A 14,159-nucleotide genomic window follows, 5' to 3' on the forward strand; every position below is an offset into this window, starting at 1 on the left:
ATGCCTGTAGTGCACTGCTGTGTAAATAATTTGCATTTACTGAATATGTACTGACTGAGTCCCGCTGTTCAAATGTTGAATAAAGAAACAAACTAATTTTGCCTTTTTTTTTTTTTTTAATTAAAACCACTTTATAGAACATCACATCAGGTACAATGTAGAATCCATGTCATTTACAGTTTACAAATGACAAAATGTTTACACCAAATCATGAGTGTTTACATGATATCACCCACTACTAACATTACTTAATTTACTGTATCTTTTGAAAAAATAACAGCACAAGACTTAAGAACATTTAACAGGAGCAGGTTTCATTCTTCCCTGGTTTTATTATCACACTGTTCACCAAACGCAGCAAACCTTCACCATCTTATCCAGAAGGGTCACCTCTTCACCCTCACATGGAAGAAGTAATCTGATTGGCATGGTGGTTTGTTTGAAGCAGGTCCCTCGTGTAGCGCTGGAAACCAGTCCCGATGTTTCATCCATTTCATTGGCTGGTTTGCTGCAATAATGCCAAATAATTAGCAACTCTATAAATAGAAGGTAGTTCTGCAAAATCACTCAGTAGGATGTTTGTTCTAATTTGCTATGACCTCAGAGCGCATCGAAAATGAAACTAATAGGCTATAAAGAGTGATATGAACATATTTAGAACTTACCGGAATGAAAATGTCTGGAGCACCAACAGATATTTGGAGATGGAAGAGAACTGCACGTCAGCTCGTCTCCAGGCTGGACGCCTTCGTTTGGTAACATCGATACACAAGCCGCTCATGTTGCTTCCAGGTTGGGAAAGAATGAAAAGATAAACCATTTTCAACCTTATTCTCTTGCCGGTCGTGCGATCGAACATTGCAGCCGGCCACACAGCAAATACGAACCGTGGCTGTTGTGTGTGCTCCCTTTTCACTTGCGCTAGACCCCCAAAATGGCGGATCGGGCCAAAATCCTTTCCACGCCCACCCCCGTGACATCACGCTCCAAAGCCCTATACTCACATAAAATATTACACAATAAAGTGGATTCAAGATATCCACATAATTTCACTCTTACATCCACAGTGAGGTTTCACAATTGTTCAAATATAAGCAATCAATAATAATAATAATAATAATATCAATAACATTGAGGCACATTACACAAATTTCAAAAACAAATCATGTCTTACAATATTTACAACAACTAAAAGCTCTGTAAATCGGCTTTTAAGTGTTCATTGAAGTTTTGAATAATTCTCTAATTTTTTAAGGCAACTTATCCCTTTTAAAAGTTGCTCTAAATGTAACAGTTTTACAAAACGTTACTTTTAACTCGAGCATTTACTAAATTGCAGCTTGTTGAAAACTGTGTAATATGATGATGTATTTCATCTGGATACTGCAGCTGAGCAGAATAAATGTGGTGTGTTTAACAGAATTGCTTTCTTTAGAACTACAAGTAAGCCATAGAATATTTTAGCCTGTACAGGTATGGAACGCCAGGACTGCCATAATGAATTAATTAAATACACCATTAAATAATTAATTAAATGTGGCAATAATTAATTAAAATTGGAATTAATTAATTAAATAAATAGTTATGACACATGTAATTAATTAATTATTGACACATTTAATTAATTATTTATGTATTTCACATTTTAATTAATTATTGACACATTTAATTAATTATTTATGTATTTCACATTTTAATTAATTATTGACACATTTCATTAATTATTGACACATTTCATTAATTATTGACACATTTCATTAATTATTTAATGATATATTTATTTATTTCATTTTGGCAGTCCTGACGCCTGGCTCTCATCATGAAATAATTTGATCTGTCAGCCTCACCCATCAAACTCAGGGGGCGGGGTTAACGCTGATCGAGTCAAAACCATTGCTTTGGCCTGGTGGCCATTGTTTCTAGCACACAACAACCGGCATGTGGAAGCTAACAGAACTGAACTTTGAAAAACCCTGTTTGTGTGTTACCAAATACCGTTTTAATATTTTTTTAGCCGAGAATGTAGTGGTTTAATCTTCATGTGTCTGGTCGGTTTGTCAAGATACAGCCTCTTTGCAAAAGTGTTTCGATGATTTCGGAGATGTCTGCCCAGTCTCACGGCAAAGCGTGGGATAGACCCGCTCGCCTCGCAAGCAATCCCACCGACAAAGCGCAGGCCCCGGTACACAGCTGTAGTAACCCCCGCTGACTTCTTTTACTGAGGTTATATTTATCGATGTTTTATTTCCTGATGTTCTTATGTGTCCTACGTGTTTCAGTCGCCAATTCTGAATTATAACTAACATTAAAAACATGTTTAAGGAGGAGAGAGAGCAAATAAATCTGTTTAACATCTGATCTTTGGGTTTTTGTTCAGTAATCAGCGTGACCTGTGTATAAACACATAAAAGAGATAACGTTGGTGTTTCCGTCATGTAGTAACTGCTGGCTTTAACTGTACAAAGGTTGTTCGACACTATGAAACACATACAGACTTCATGATGTTCGGCTAATATTTTTATTGTGAATATTAATCATGCTGACCTCGCTCTGTACACCACGCAGCGAGGTCAGCATATCCACGATATCCTCAGCTCCATGAGTTAACACAAAGTTTCCCAGCTGACTATCTAACTGCCAACTATTCCAGAGACGTGAAAATATACAGCATAAAGAAAAGTGTAAGAGACTCAGCAGCAGATTAGAATAACAGTTATACATTTAATAAATCACCAAATGAATCCAAGAAACGAGCAAACCTGTTCCGACAATTTGAATTTGTATTCCCTCAGCTGCAGACTCGCTGCTGTTTAAATGTTTGAAAAGGAAGATTAGATATAAAAAACGTCAAACATAGACTCAGTCTGCCTTCACATTTGATATGAGGCCAGCACGTATAGTGGCCTCAGCAGGCTATTACTGAAATACACGTGCTATATCATAAACTATGATATAAACAGGGAGGTCCTATTAACATGTTTAGTTTTAAAGGACACCTTCCTGCCTTTAGTCTCATTCATGAGCAGTATTAGTTTTCTTCTAACATCCAGAAGTCTGCACAATGTGTTTCATAGTTTGTAACAAGCCTTTGACAGGTAAACATAACATGACCGAAAAAGAAAAAAAAAAGAAAAAAAAAAGAGAGAGAGTGTTGACATAAGAAGAGAAAATTCTCTCAATTATGGAGACAGACAAATGGTTCATTTATGTTTGATGTGTGTTTATTCCTCCCTAAATATCGTCGGTGAAGTTCGCCATGCATGTCAGATTTTCCTGCGCATTTTTATACCTCTGCCAACAGAGAGAGAAAAAAAATCACATTCTAACAGACAGCTGGTGCTTAGAATACAGTTGAATAACTATTAAAAAACAGATGATATTTAGATGATAGTTCAGTCTAACACATGTGCCAGTGAACCATTAAACGTCTGTGAAACTATGCAGTTATGAAACGTAACTTTAACCTCAGCCAAACCGATTTGCTCAGTTGTAAATAAAACAGCGAAGTAAACGTGACCCGACAGACAGAACCTGAGTGAATGAAGTCCAGCGTTTAACCACTGAGAGCTAAAACTCAGCTGAGGTTTGAAAGCTGTGTGCCGGTGATTGGACATCAGCCGCTGATAAAGCTGTTCGCCTATAAAGTGCTCTGTAAGGAAACGAGCTCCAGCAGCTCTGCGCTCGGGGAAAACACTATATTTACTTATCTTGTGCAGAAAAATGCGCTGACATTGCGTTATATCGAGCACCGGCTGCCCAGTTAAACTGTGACTATCACCAGGTAACTAGGCGTGTTTCTTGAATTAGCAGCAGGTGTTAAACAGCTGACAGATGAGGAGGAGGATGCATGCAGGTAAACTGAGGGTCTGTTGAGCTGATCGCTGGTTTCGTGAGAAAAATGTCAGCTCGTTCTTTATGTTACAGAAGCACAGAGACACAAGACCAGGCGGAAAGAGACGATCGTTCGGTGAAAATGAGAATCTGCGAATGCAACATGTGGAACACGGAGAGTGGAATATGTAAACAAACCGGTTAACGTAACCCCCTCGGTGCACTCTGCATGCTAACTGTTAGCAGAGCTAGTGAAATCTCTGAAAACATCTGAGCACTTTTGCAAACATGTTCTATGTTGACAACCTGACCAGACATACGTCGCGACATTCGCGGCTAAAACACTGTTAAAAGTGTAGCTGGTGACAGAAAAACGGGGTATTTTAAAACTACACCACCACCATTGCTGCTTGTGATTTGATCTGCATTCTGGGATAACTGGCTGCCCCAAGTCTACACAAGCAATCGATTTTCTAGGATCGACCTGTTTTGACTTACTTTGCACGGCAACCAATCAAATGTTAGAGAAGCTGCATGGGCAGCGTTAACCCCGCCCCCTGAGTTTGATGGGTGAGGCTAACAGATAAAATTATTTCATGACGAGAGCCAGGCGTCAGGACTGCCAAAATGAAATAAATAAATATATCATTAAATAATTAATTAAATGTGTCAATAATTAATTAAATGTGTCAATAATTAATTAAAATGTGAAATACATAAATAATTAATTAAATGTGTCAATAATTAATTAATTACATGTGTCAATAATTAATTAAAATGTGAAATACATAAATAATTAATTAAATGTGTCAATAATTAATTAATTACATGTGTCATAACTATTTATTTAATTAATTAATTCCAATTTTAATTAATTATTGCCACATTTAATTAATTATTTAATGGTGTATTTAATTAATTCATTATGGCAGTCCTGGCGTTCCATATACAGGAAGCCAAGAAAGGTTATTATGCATTTTATCAATATTAGTATAGTATGAACATCTTCACACTAATCTGGACGCCTTATTCTGGACTAACTGAAGTCTGTTAAGATCTGTCTTATTAGCTGCTGACCAAATGATTGAACAATACTCCAGATGAGACATTACTAGTGCATTAATGACATCTTTCATAATGAAGAAGTGATACACAAAGAGCATTTCATAGCCATAGCTATGCCTTGTCGGCAGAGTTATGTGACATTAGTGATGTTTGTACTTTCAGCGTTAACTTGGTTTTAAAGCCTTTAAAATATACGCCGTTCAATAGTCGACCTTAATCTGACAGAGAATGAGATGATTTTGTGGATAATTAAAGTCAGTCATATATCCACAAACACAACAAGCTGAAAGTCAGTGATGCTGCTCGGTTTTCAGTCCTGAACATCACGGCACAAGCAGGATTCACTGCACTGTTAATGTTAGCTGTGTTATATTGCTGCCTCTGTTCGGTGGTGTCGAGCCAAATGCACTTTAACGTGTGTTTGAACGAGCTAACGGTTCACTCGTTAAGCTGAAAGAAAGATGCTTTAATCACAGCAGTCACACTTGTGTCCACTGCACCATCTGGAACTCTTCTTGTTTACACTCGTAATAACACAAACACTAAATCCTGCTTCTCTGGTGCTGTTGTGTAGCAGTGTGTACACCTGAGACTGTCACCTGTCTGTCTGTCCTGCACTCTCTCTCTGTTTCTTTCTCTCTGATTGTGGAATAAAAGTATGAACATGTGTTTATAAGTTACACTTGTGTGTCCAGAGTGAGGACAGACTGAGGGAGCCACTGCTGCACATCATCTGTGAGGCTTTGCAGCCCTGATAATCCACCAGGACAAACTCAGCAGTGTGTGAGGAAGAGGAGGAGGAAGAGCCAGCAGCAGCTGACAGATGGAGAGAATAGACAGACTGTTCCCTGTTTGTGAAGGACTGCTAGGAAAGTTTAACATAACTGTCTGTGCTGAATCAGTCTTATTAGGTAATGTTCAAATAATGTGATCATCCCAGTGTTTTCAGTGTGGGAGAAAGTACTCAGGGTCTTCAAGTTACACACTATGAAAGGCAGCAACAAGTTTAATGTTCAGAAACCTAAAGTCTGTATCAGCAGCAGAATGGAGCTAAAAATAAATGTTGGTTTCAGTTCTATGAAGCTTTGAGTATTTTGGATCAGTAGCTGCTGTGTTTGTTGCATCACATTGCTGTAACTGTTTATATGCTTTATATATTCTGAGCTAAGTTGATCTATAGTGTTACATCATATTCTATAAGGATGTTATGTGTTTGTAGACTTTCTGCCCAGTTTGACCCATTTAGCAGAAGTCAGCCTGTTTAAGGCTCTGATATCTATTCTGTGTGACTTAAAGCAGTTATGACATGGTCTGATTTTCTCACCCAATAAAGGAATATTTCATATATCAGTCTACTCTTCATTCTATCAGACAGTTATCACAGCTCCTACATTTGCTTTTTACACATGTATGTAAGCATTGAGCCAAATTTAGTACCAACATATTAAATGAACAATATGTGTCTCTTATATATGATACATCTGTATACACACTGTCACAGATACTTGTCTGTGAGTGAAGTGATTAATATAATAACTATAATATTGGCCATATTATATTTACATCACCACAGTGAGATGACTTTAGTCTCATGAACAACATCAGCTAATTGTTATTTACAGCTAATCTTAAACGACTGTTCAGCACAGAAATGAAGCCCAACAATCATGTTTCACAGTCCTGTGGTCTCAGCCTCAGATACTCATCAAATCACACAGAGCTCATGTAGAAACAAATGAACTAAATATGTTCTCCTTCATTTCTGTCAAACAAAGCTGTATGAAACGTTTCCAGCTGTTAGTATCATGGTTGCTAGGCAACCTGGGCAGCGCGACGGAGGCTAGACGTCCCATTTCACGAGCCTACGAGCCTTGCACTTCGGCCTTAGCGGTCTTTGAGTACGTGGCCCTTGAGGACTTTAAAGCTGCAGAACCTGAATCGGGATACAGCCATGACGATCTCCAGACTCGTGCTCGCCAACATTCTCACCTGAGTTAAGAAGACGATCACTGAAATGGTCTCAGCAGGTCCTTTGATGACAGCAATGAAATGCAGTGGTAAGGCTTTTTGGGGATTAAGTTCGTTTTCATGGCAAAGAAGGACGATGCAGTTCATCTGATCACTCCTCATAACATTCTGGAGTGCAGGCAAAATGCTATTATAAAAACTTAAGCAGCAACTTCTCCAGGTTCCAATATTTATGCAATTCTCAAACCTTTTGGCCACGACTGTATAACCTCTTCTGAAGTTTAGTGGATATTATACATGGTTATGCTCAGGATGTGTCGGCCAGTTTCCACTGGAAACGCCTTTTGGTTAAACTGTCAGCGAGGAATTTGCATTTGCACTGTTACATTTTTATATAACTTTAATGCACATAAACAACAGCTGCTTGTTTCAGTGAAAATACATTGATGGGTTTTTAATAAAGTTGTGCAGCTGTAAAGTATTTTGTCTGGTGTCAATTCTATCGTCAGCTACATCGTTATGGCAAATGTTCAAATGTATATGGTGATAAATATCTTTGGTCATATGGTCCTGCTCTGTCTGTCACCTTCTGTTTTGAGCTCATTGTTTCCTCTGTAGTGGCTGAGCTGAGTCCAAGTAGCTGAAAATGTTCCTCTGCTGCTCCGTCAGACTCTCCTCCTCCTGCTGATCAGCTGGGACACAAAACAGATCTTTGTTAGGCTCCACACTGCACTGAAGAGTCAAAGTGTCTCATATGTTCATCTGACAAGTAAAAGAACACATTTTTGTTTCCCGAGGTGGGCAACTTGTTGGAAACAAACACAAAAGGTTTGAGCACTGATACCTGCCATTGCTGCCATTGAAAGATGCAACGCCAGCAATGTGGATTGTCAAGACTCAAACCAATCATCAAGCAAAGACAACAGGGATCAAATGTACCGCATTTTGATCTGGGACGTACTCTGTATGAAAACAAGCGCTCACTCTTCCTGCTCAACAAATGCCAAGGGCGGAGCCTTATACCACGTGATACAGAAGCTGTGCCGTGTGATGCTAAAATTAGCAGGGAAACAACAACGGAGAGCACGTCAGGGATGACGAGAAAGTGACAGGAGAAAATCCGTCCCGGTCAACCACCCAAACATTAATAACGGGAACCTTATACAGCGCTTCCCTATACACGTCGAACTCCCGCAGGCACAAAGACATCACGGAGGCTATCACTTATCACCTGACCAAAGATATGGCTCCATCAACACTGTGCAAAACGAGGGATTTAGGAAAACGATCAACACCCTAGACAAACGCTACACAGTGCCGTCCCTCAACTATTTTTCTATTGTTGCACTACCTGCTCTGTACACGCAGCGTCGAGCAACGGTGGAGACGGAATTTCAAGCAGGACAACATTTTGCTGCAACAACAAAACGTGAGACATTTGTTGTTTTATGTTTATTTATTGTTATGAGAGAATCATGATCTCAATTCTAAGCCAAAAAATCGTGATTCTCATTTTATGCAAAATCGTGCAGCCCTAACATTAACACAAAACTATTGTTTCACCAGAGAAACACACATGAAGAGAGAGAGAGAGACAATAACAGCTACCAAACAGTCGTCATAATTCGTCACACAATGAGAAAAGGACAAATCAACAAGTAACAATGACTAATTAATATTAAAATCTGTAACATAATGTATTGTTTGGAGTTTAGTCTGATTGGTTCAGGATGAGCTGCCATTATCCAATCACACGTCTGCTTACCTGCATCTTTTCTCTTTTTTCTAACCTGAGCACCTGATGGCTTTGAACTTTTGTTGTCCATCTTCCATTGGTTTGAATTTTGCGCTCCAGTACAAACACAAATCCCCCAAACCGAGGATCAGCACAATTATCCTAACAGACCTACACCTTAGTTCACAGATTCACTTTGTCTAAGGTTGATTTCTGGGATTTCACACAACCCAGGATTCAGATGGTGAATCCATGATGGGCTTGGGTTTACATCATTATAAATGAAATGTGCTCTACTTGGAAGCAGCCGGCCCCGCCCCTTTTGACGGGTTGTGTGAGACTTTAAATCATCCATCCATCCATCCATTTGCTGCCGCTTATCCTTTTCAGGGTCGCGGGGGGCACTGGAGCCTATCCCAGCTGTCATAGGGCGAGAGGCAGGGTACACCCTGGACAGGTCGCCAGTCTGTCGCAGGGCCAACACAAAGGGACAGACAACCATTCGCACTCACATTCATTCGCACATTCACACCTAGTGACAATTTGGATTTTCCAATTAACCTATCCCCACAACCTGCATGTCTTTGGACGGTGGGAGGAAGCCGGAGTACCCGGAGGGAACCCACGCAAACACGGGGAGAACATGCAAACTCCACACAGAAAGACCCCGGCCTGATGTTGGAATTGAACTCAGGACCGTCTTGCTGTGCGGCAACAGTGCTAACCACCGTGCCACCGTGCTGCCTACTTTAAATCGCAAACGGAGGGCGCCCTTACTCCCAGCAAATGGCTGATAGAAAACCGATCGGTGCCTACGAATTTCCCAATATGCGCTGGCATGACGTCGGGGAAGCATGTGTACGACCGATTATTTTATTTTTTTCTTGCCAATGCCCGTGATGCCCCCCCACCACGATGCATTCTATTGGTTTACACACTTACACACACGAGGCCTGATTCGTTTGGCCAGAGTCACGTGATCAGTGACGTCTGAAGCTTCGTTTAGAACGTACCTTTTTTTAAATCGAACTTTATTGAAACACAATGAGTATACAACATACAAACAGATGAAGTTTACAAAAGAACAGAACATGAACATACAGAACCAGGAGTAAAAAAATTATGATATGAGTAGGCGAAAAAAATCAACATATAAATATTGTTCTGAGAGGCTTTTTGTTGGTTGAGTCTGAAATTGATTGTATGTACAATTCATATCCTTATAAAAAGGCAGAAATATGGTGTTTTATTAATAAACTTACATTTATGGATATAAAATAGCTAAAAGTATTAACAAATTTTTTATAAAAAAAACATTTATCATTCTTCCTGGGGAACTTAAAGAAAAAGAATAAAACATTTTCCATCGTAAAGAAAACTCCCTTAAAATATGGACAATAACAAAACTGCTAAATTCTTCCAGAATCTCTGTGTAGAGGAACCAAAAGAGATGTGCCACAGTTTCTGGATGATCCCCACAGAAAGTTCAATTAGTATTTATGTCTCTTTTAAATGTCACCATATAGTGACTGGCTGGGTAACATTTATGAAGAATTTTATATGAGATTTCCTTCACCTTGTTCACAATTAGATATTTATGGGATCATCCAGACTGTCTTCCAGGTGATATCTGGAACATGTCGGTTCCAGTAAGATATTCTATATATGGGAGTGTTACGTTTCGGTGTTGTCAGTGTTTTGTTTTTTGCGTGACTGTCATGTATTTCCTGCTTTACTTTCAAAGTCTGTGTTATCTTAGTGTGTTCACTTTACGTTTCCTTGTCTCGTCAGGTCTAATTTGCCCCAGCTGTGTTTCCCTCCTGTGGTCCATTCCATAATTGCTCCTATGTATTTAAGCCTTGTGTTTCGGTATGTCATGGTCGCGATCTCCCCCCGTGTTGTAAATAAATAGTTTGTTGTAAATAGCTGTAAATGGGTTTTGTCAATACTTTCGTTTGAGACACTTCCGTTTTGGGGATTTTGGTGGAGAGCCTTAGTGGGTTTTTTTTCATGTGTTTTTTCCTTATTTTTATTTTCCTGCGTTGCACGCCGGTTGCCTAGGCCGGGGTGTAACAGGAGAGACATGAGATCTTCTTGGAATAAACTACGTATTCTCTTATTGCTGTTACCAAGTTCCTGTGAAAAGCAGATTTTTCCCACTGCTGACTCAGCTGGATCAGGGAGAGTGACTGAGGCAGATATTGAGCTGTCAGTGTTTTTATATGACATTAAAGTCCCTGAGGGTATGGCACCAAGCACCATTGAGAATTCCCCAACACTGTTTGACAAGTTTGACGAGCATCTTGACTTTTGGTCTTTGGATATTAACAGTCCTGGGCATGTGACTTCTTGTTTAACAGAAATGTTACAGAGAGCATTTGCAGTGCATCCTTTAATTGCTAGTAATTCACATTTTTTTTTAGATTTCGACATAAAGCAGATGCCTCAGAGAAATCACTAATAACACTAAGGGCTGGACGGATTTGATTTGCATTCTTCAAGAAGAGTGTGGTGTCATCAGCTAGCTGGCTGATGATGAGCTCCTTATCAGCTGTGCTGATTCCTTGTATAACAGGTCAAATCTCGGGGTGGAGTCTTAATCATTTTAATTGAGCTATTGCCATTCGTGTACAAGGTTTTGATAGCTTTACAGAAAAATTACGGACAATACCTACAACCACGATTACCGACACTAACAAGCTGATCTACAATACGGCAGCAGTGATCAGTGAGATGCTTGGCTACAAGTTGAACAGCCACAAGGGGCAGTACCCTCCATGGAGAAGGAGGCTAGAGGGCAAGATCAAAGTAGCACGGAGGGAGGTTAGCCAACTAACGGAGTTGCAGAAAGGTGCGACAAAGAAGGTGCATAAGAAATACAGCAAGCTGTCCATACCTGAGGCCTTGGAAACTGCCAAGCAAAGACTCACAGCCTTGGCCAGCCGCTTGAGGAGGTACACCAGAGAGATAGAAGGCAGGAGAACAATAATAAGAGAACAGCACCACCAAGGCTGGAGACGGAGCAATACTGGAAGAGCATATGGGAGAAGGACGCAACCCATAACGGCAATGCTCAGTGGCTAGTGGATCTGAGGGCAGACCACAGCGACCTCCCTGAACAGGGTCCAGTAACCATCACAGTGGCAGATATCCAAGAAAGGGTCTCCAGTATGAAGAGTTGGACAGCACCAGGGCCCGACATGGTTCACGCCTACTGGCTAAAGAAGCTGACTGCACTCCACGAGCGTCTGGCAGCACAAATGAACCAGCTGCTAGTTAATGAGAGACACCCGGAATGGTTAACCGAAGGTCGGACGGTCCTGATCCCCAAGGACCCCAAGAAGGGACCGGTCCCCTCCAACTACCGACCAATAACCTGCCTCAGTACTACATGGAAGCTCCTGTCAGGCATCATATCGGCTAAGATGAACAGGCACATGGGTCAATACATGAGTGGGACACAGAAAGGAATTGGCAAGAATACCAGAGGCGCAAAACACCAGCTACTGGTAGACAGAACAGTCAGCCGAGACTGCAAGACCAGACTGACCAACCTGTGCACTGCCTGGATTGATTACAAGAAGGCCTATGACTCAATGCCCCACAGCTGGATACTGGAATGCCTAGAATTGTACAAGATCAATGGGACCCTAAGAGCCTTCATCAGGAACTCAATGGGGATGTGGCGTACAACACTAGAGGCCAACTCCAAGCCCATAGCACAAGTCACCATCAAGTGCGGGATCTACCAAGGAGATGCTCTGTCCCCACTGCTGTTCTGCATAGGCCTGAACCCCCTCAGTGAGATCATTAACAAGACTGGCTACGGATACCGACTACGGAACGGAGCAGTTGTCAGCCACCTCCTGTACATGGATGACATCAAGCTGTATGCCAAGAGTGAACGAGACATCGATTCACTGATCCACACTACCAGGCTATACAGCAATGACATTGGAATGTCGTTCGGACTGGAGAAGTGTAGTCGGATGGTAACAAAGAGAGGGAAGGTAGTCAGAACTGAGGGGATTGAACTACCAGAAGGCAACATTGCAGACATAGAGGACAGTTACAAGTACCTGGGGATCCCGCAGGCAAATGGGAACCATGAAGAGGCCGCTAGAAAGGCTGCAACCACCAAGTACCTGCAGAGGGTCAGGCAAGTCCTGAGGAGTCAGCTGAATGGTAAGAACAAGATCCGGGCCATCAACACGTACGCCCTGCCCGTGATCAGGTACCCTGCTGGGGTAATAGGCTGGCCAAAGGAGGAGATAGAAGCCACTGACATAAAGACAAGAAAGCTCCTTACCATGCATGGAGGGTTTCACCCCAAGTCCAGCACCCTGAGGCTGTACGCTAAGCGGAAGGAAGGGGGCCGGGGACTGGTGAGTGTCAGCACCACAGTCCAGGATGAGACAACGAACATCCAAGAATACATTGGGAAGATGGCCCCAACTGACCGAATGCTCAGTGAATACCTCAGGCAGCAGAAACCAAAGAAAGAGGAGGGAGACGAGGAACCATCATGGAAGGACAGGCCCCTGCACGGTATGTACCACCGGCAGATAGAGGAGGTGGCTGATATCCAGAAATCCTACCAGTGGCTGGACAAAGCTGGACTGAAAGACAGCACAGAGGCACTAATCATGGCAGCACAAGAACAAGCTCTGAGTACAAGATCCATAGAGGCTGGGGTCTATCACACCAGGCCAGACCCCAGGTGCAGGCTGTGTAAAGATGCCCCAGAGACAATCCAGCACATAACAGCAGGGTGCAAGATGCTAGCAGGCAAGGCATACATGGAACGCCATAACCAAGTGGCCGGCATAGTGTACAGGAACATCTGTGCCGAGTATAACCTGGAAGTCCCGAGGTCAAAATGGGAGATGCCCCCAAGGGTGGTGGAGAATGACCGAGCTAAGATCCTGTGGGACTTCCAGATACAGACGGACAAAATGGTGGTGGCTAACCAACCGGACATAGTGGTGGTAGACAAACAGAAGAAGACGGCCGTAGTGATCGATGTAGCGGTTCCGAATGACAGCAATATCAGGAAGAAGGAACACGAGAAGCTGGAGAAATACCAAGGGCTCAGAGAAGAGCTCGAGAGGATGTGGAGGGTGAAGGTAACGGTGGTCCCCGTGGTAATCGGAGCACTAGGTGCGGTGACTCCCAAGCTAGGCGAGTGGCTCCAGCAGATCCCGGGAATAACATCGGAGATCTCTGTCCAGAAGAGCGCAGTCCTGGGAACAGCTAAGATACTGCGCAGGACCCTCAAGCTCCCAGGCCTCTGGTAGAGGACCCGAGCTTGAAGGATAAACCGCCCGCAGGGGCGTGCTGGGTGTTTTTTTTTTATATATTCTACTTTTCTAAATGATTGACTATTTCAATGGAGAACCTAAATGACACGGACCCGTGTTTGTTATTACATATCTCTATTTTGAATGTGACAAGTCTATCATTCCCTGTTATTCATAGGTATTAACTCATTCACTGCCATTGACGTCTATAGACGTCAATTGAAAGCATACGTTTGAAAATGGCTGGCAGTGAATGAGTT

The 14,159-nt window shown here is 41.8% G+C and overlaps 1 pseudogene across 1 annotated transcript in view; it reads right to left on the bottom strand.

Annotated features, from left to right (window-relative positions):
* LOC146672702 (uncharacterized) overlaps positions 1–14,159 on the bottom strand; it is a 52,909-nt pseudogene that overhangs the window by 28,534 nt on the left and 10,216 nt on the right. The window contains exon 2 of the transcript XR_014908396.1: positions 7,451–7,556. The product of XR_014908396.1 is annotated as an uncharacterized LOC146672702 (transcript). The remainder of the gene's footprint in view (positions 1–7,450; positions 7,557–14,159) is intronic.

Source organism: Rhamphochromis longiceps, linkage group LG3 (assembly GCF_057381845.1).
Source record: "Rhamphochromis longiceps isolate RC_006_pf linkage group LG3, R_longiceps_female_GT1.1, whole genome shotgun sequence".
Classification (NCBI taxonomy): Eukaryota; Metazoa; Chordata; class Actinopteri; order Cichliformes; family Cichlidae; genus Rhamphochromis; species Rhamphochromis longiceps.